Here is a 6,000-nt window from a genome sequence, read left to right as displayed (position 1 = left end):
TTTCTTATGTTTTTGTATAAGGTTTGTAAATGTGTGTTACTGGGTGACTTTTTAAGTTTTTTCCATAGATTTTGTTTTACAGTAATAGTATTTAGCATGTCATCATTTATCCATGGATTGTTGTCTGTTTGTCTCCTCGTTTGTGTAGGTTTTGTTGCTTATTTTATATTTCTGTGAACTTTAGTTGAAAATTCTCGTATAATGTTACAGGATCGTTTATTTTAAGTAGGGTATTCCAGTCTGTATTTTTTACTTGGTTATCGACAATGCTCTTTAGTATGATCGAGTTTTGTCGACTTTTGTGGTGGTGCGAGGGGGGGGTAGGAAACGTAATAAAACGCAGGTGAGACAAACTAGTGATCGGCAATTTTTACGTTAATTATTGATGATGTATATGTATGGGCGGGAGCCCGTATGTTGATATGATCAATGCATGATTGTGTTAGTGAGTTACTGAGTATTTCTTCTCTTGTTGGGGAGTTAATGATAGGGTTTATGTTGTACTGACTTAGTATATCAAGATATGTGTTAGTGGTTGAAGAAGCGTGGTAAATAGTATTTATGTTAATATCTCCTATTAGGATGAGCCTGTGTGTTTTACGCGGTTGGATGCCGCTTAGCCATTTTTCTTAACTCGTGAAGAAAACTGAGTGGATTATTATCTGGGGGTCTGTATATTGTGTTTATTGTGTATTTGATACTGTTGTGGCTATTTGTGTGTTCCAAAATTAGTGTTTCCGCATGTTCGAAGTGAGTTTGTTTTTCTGTCACGTTGTATTTTTCTTTGATAAATACCACAATGCTACCTCCTCTTTTGTTTGGTCTACATAAGTTGTAGGTTTGGTAATTATTTATGTTGTATGCGTAAATTTCTGTGTCGTTTATTGCAACTTCGGTTAGTATTAGCGCATCTATATTTATCATGGTATAATTGACCTGTGTTATCAATGTAAGCCAGTGTTTTTTTTATGCTTCTTATGTTTGTGTGTATGATAGTGAAGTTGGTGTTGGTAGAAATGTTTTCTGACCATTTCTTCAAAGAGTCAAAGACATTGAAGTTTATGTTGTCTGACTGGAAATGTTCACCTATGTTTGAGATCTCCATTATATAGTTTTTAAATGAGTTCTAATCTTATTCTTAATGGTGTGAAAAGTTAGTGTTTTATATTGGTAGGCTGTGTAAGTCGGATTCACTTGTAATTATGTATACTCGAGTGTTTTCATTCTTTCTCAAAAATATCTGGAATTCTTTGTCCACAGGAACTCGTAGTTTTTCTCTGTTTTTGCCTTCCTTGCTTGGTATAGAAGATTTTTGAAGTATGGAGTCCAGTCTTCCGTTATATAGATTGGTGTTGGAAGTTTCTTATCAGTTAGAATCGTTGTTGTCGGCATTGTTTTCTTGCTTGCTTAAGAATGGAGTCTCTCAGATTTCTGTTAGTAAAACGAACGATGATTGGTGGCGGTCTCTCTTTATTTTTTTGTGGGCCTCGGTTGATATAGGTGATATCTGTGGTTGCGATTTGAATTCAAAAATTTGCTGACGATCAGTTGCATTATGTTGCTTAAGTCCTCTGTATTTTCTTTCGTTATTCCCTCAATTTGAAGTTCTTTTAATAATAATAATAATAATAATAACATTTTACAGTGCTTCAACTCTGACTGTGTATATACGTGTATTGAAGTATTTGTATACTTTCACTGCAAAACATTCAATATCAACTGGTAAACATTCGACAGCACACTGGAGATAATTGAGTACAATGTGTGCCCCACAACCAATACCGATAATCTGCCCTATTCAGTTCAGTTTCAAGTTTTTGCCATACATTATTTTTGCCAAGTCCTTTGCAACCACAAAAATTAGTGTTCGTGTTATCCTCACAAAGTAACAATTTCATTTTCCAAGGCAAATTTGTCACTTACTTCCTTTAATATAGCACACTGTAGGTCGGATGTTTCGCCACGAGAGGAAATAAAGTCTATAATTTTGTCTTAAACTCCCCACAATATATGAATAAGTATCACACAACGATTGGAAAACGCATGTCTTTTTTGTTTGATGCATCTAAACTGACTGTAATGCTTTTCGTTTTATTCAAATCATCAGTTACTTCGCCCAGAATGTATGGTGATAAAACGGTGGCAATTATTGCTTCTGCTTTGGTACGTGCTGAAGAAAATTTTGGTTCATAAATTTTATTTATCAATGTCGACAAGCAGTCATTTGCGCGAAAATTTTGGCCGCGACGCACAGTATAATAAGCAACAAGAGCTTCACTTGCTGCAGTTTTATCGCTTTCACTATCACCATAAACGAGCTGATGTTTTTATCTGAAGCCAGAGTCTTTTCAGCATCTTTGTGGTTCTGGCTACGTAGATGTTAGCTGATGTCGCTTCTGCCTCAACGAGCAACGGAAAAATGGATATTGCAATGTTGGCTCACCATTTTTGTTTCATCGCGACACAGCTTGTGCAGTTTAATAAATTTGAATGCTTTCTGGAGTTCGTCATTAAAACTGCAGTTTTGCCTCTTTGACATTGCAAGAATAGACTTAAAAAATATGAAATTTAAACCGCCGGCGTTGAATAACAAAGCCATTGGTTACCATACAAGTAAAACAAAATCTAACACTACAGCAGAACAGGCGCCGCGTCTGAGACGCACAAGTGCTGCCAACATGTATTTCTTTTTTTTTTTCTCTGAATAAATCATTGCAGATATTGGTATTTTGTATCGAACATAGCGACTCTATGGTGATACAAATTACTGGTATCCATGATATCTATATACGATTATAGGTTATGAATAATAATTAATGACTGACAAATATTAAACTATATTTACAGTTTTCATTAAAAACCGGGCGAAATTGACATTTTTATTACAACGACGGAACTGCCGGGAAATATGAAAAAAATAAATAAATAAATAAAACGGAACTGTCCCGTTCAAAACGGTACGTATGGTCAGCCTAGATTAAAGGCCTCACCTGCTCCCTATAAAAGAATAAAAGGCGTTAGCTGATTATTTATTATTTTTTATAATTTTCTTCTTGAGAGTTGTATATCCTTCACATTCTGTTTCATTAACTATTATACATCATATTCTATCAACATGTATCTTTCCTGACATAAGGATACATAGCGTTGTATCCTTATGAATGGTGAAGTGGAAATAACCAAATGCCAAAATAACTTCCTGCTTGTTTTGAATACTCCTGGAATTCGTGTGACATTGCTATTAGGCCCAGATATTCTTATGCTTTTGCACTTATACTATCGCTACTAAGTTAGGCATTTGTTGTGCATTCTCACACTCACTTGCCCACAGTTATGTATGGACTGAATGAACAGCTTCCCCTAACAGTCCTAGTTTTTCTAATTTTTCATTTGCAATCTGAATTTATCCCACAACACCTTTCCCAACTCCAAACACAATTTCCATTCAAGGGCAAATCGTACATGTAATATAAATCTTTTTTCTCTTTCAAGTACAGCCTACAACATCATAAATTCCACATTAGTTCTCCTACATAATCTTCACATTCAATCATTTGCTATTATTGCTATCCTTCTCAACTCACCTCTGACATATTGTGGAAACAGACCATTATCTTATCTTTCTCACTTTTCTCTTATGTTACTTTTAGTAGCTTTTACCTTTCCTCACATATACCATACTATTCTGTTTTCAAATCATTTGTTCCTTCCTGCCAAAACAATCAAATCAATCACATTTTCTCACTATTTGTCCTACATCCTAATAGCCATCCTAAAATTATTAATCTTCGCATCCAGAAAGTACCATTTCGCCACTTTCTAATCACGCACATCTATGTATAAAGAAACACCATACAGGATGTTTCTCTTCTTTGTGTTTCTCACTTAGTCAGGTATTCATTTATCTTTTCTCTGATCACATTGTTTCTGTTTCTCATCTGAGCCACACACCTGACATTTGTTCTAGCTCACGCTTTTTCCTGGAAATGACTCGACGTAATCAAACTATATATATCTAGTATTATATTATATACTGTAGTATTTTTAAACCTCTGAGAAGGCGTGACTAGGCGAGCTAACATTTTGAACTCACTCAGTACATGGCGTCTGTGATTGGTTATTGTGTCACCCAATCCAATTGAACGTTGTCACCTGTCATGAGTTGAGAGCTTTCTGTATGATGGCTGTATTACAAACAGCTGTTACATATGTTTCTGGAACTGAAAATTTGAAAGTGGATGCTAGGAGAAAAAAATCTAAATGTTTCTCTTGCTATGCGGTATAGCATCTGTTGAGGTTACAATTTTTTTTTAACGGTATATAGTCATTTTTATTCTAGTCTTCGGAAACAACAGATAGCAAAAAATATCTCTTCCTGAATAAAAATGAATATTCTATGTATTATAAGACATTGATCTACAACAAAATACAAGCAATGTGAGATTGATGAGACAGAACTGCTGATACTAAAAAAAATGAATATAGGATTTCTGAAAGTGATAATTCCGATAATGATCGGATGTTATGTATTCTCAGTAAACAAAAGAAAATTCTTGGAAAACGGAGCATATACACTAACCAGAGAAATACACATAACATGGGAAACAAATTTTACGAAATTATTGGGTGCTCCATCAAACCATATTTATTCCTGCTATACTCTTTGTCTCCTTGTAAGTTTTTTTTTTTAATTATGCCATCATAAATTCACTTATTCATGTCTAGACTTGATAGGCTCATGCTATTCGCTCTACCCAGCAACTTATAGGACACACATATCACAAATGTTAATTATTAATAATTCGTTTAGCATTAATGAAAGTATTTCTACTCACACTTATTCTTTCCTTTCATTTTCTATTCTCACATGTGTTATAAATGATGGTTCACATATTTTCATCTTTGAGCATTTTAAATATACTAACCAAATATAACATTCTCCTTCATTGTTGTTTTCTAATAAATCCGATTGTTCCCCTACTACAGAAGTATTCAAAGTTATCCTACAATTAATTGCACTGGACCAATTAATATGAGCGTTAATGTGCTATACACTCTAAAAATTTTCATACATTGATAAAAATGCAATCATATGGTCATGTGCGTCCTCAGAGCGGAGAACAACAGGGAACTCCCCACGGGATCGAGCAAAAAATTCCACAAATTATAATCATAAAAGCGATTGCGATATGTAACCTTAAATCCTCTACCATGAAACGCTCTTTCTGTCTTAAAATTTTATTATGGGTTGGCCTGCTTTGGCCCATGGCCGGGTAGCCATAGAACACATGTTTTATTGCAACAATAAAGCACATGTTCCTGTTTTTGGTTCGTAGTTCTCTGTGTCTAGGGAATCGCTGAGTGAAATGTGAATTGTAAATTTATAGTGAAACAAATTTAAACAGAAAAATACATTTTTAAAAGGTAAGTGTATGTAATTCAATATTATTTTACTGTTAGTTTTATGATTTTTTTGGTTTTAAACTGAAATAATTTGATTTAGGATTTGGGGATTAATTACTTGATTTTGAATAAAATATGTCGGTCAATTTTTTTATATATGAAATTGTGCTAAAAACTGTATTAATTCCAAATACTTTTTTCGTCCAAGAATTAAAGATCATTAAGTCGATGTAAAATGAAAATAATGTATTTATAGTTTACATCGACAAATAATTACATAAAAAATTCTAAAAGACGTTCATCGATATAATCATTAAAAAAAGGCGTTAATTGATTTAGGTTTGGTATCGTTATATATATATATATATATATATATATATATATATATATATATAGAGAGAGAGAGAGAGAGAGAGAGAGAGAGAGGGAGAGAGACTTTTGGACTAGTTTGCTACTTAGTTGTTGTCCGGCAGGGGCAATCAAGATTTTTCTTCCTGTAACTCAGGATTTTCGTCTCGTGAACTAAAGAAAATCGACTAGAGAACCCACAATATGTCAGATATTAAAAAGATTGTATTACGGTTAGGGACCAGAGAT

This window comes from Typopeltis vanoorti, chromosome 12 (genome assembly GCF_054136105.1).
Source record: "Typopeltis vanoorti isolate ZY-2024b chromosome 12, IOZ_Tvanoo_1.0, whole genome shotgun sequence".
In the NCBI taxonomy this organism is placed as follows: domain Eukaryota; kingdom Metazoa; phylum Arthropoda; class Arachnida; order Uropygi; family Thelyphonidae; genus Typopeltis; species Typopeltis vanoorti.
This window is presented reverse-complemented; position numbering follows the sequence as displayed.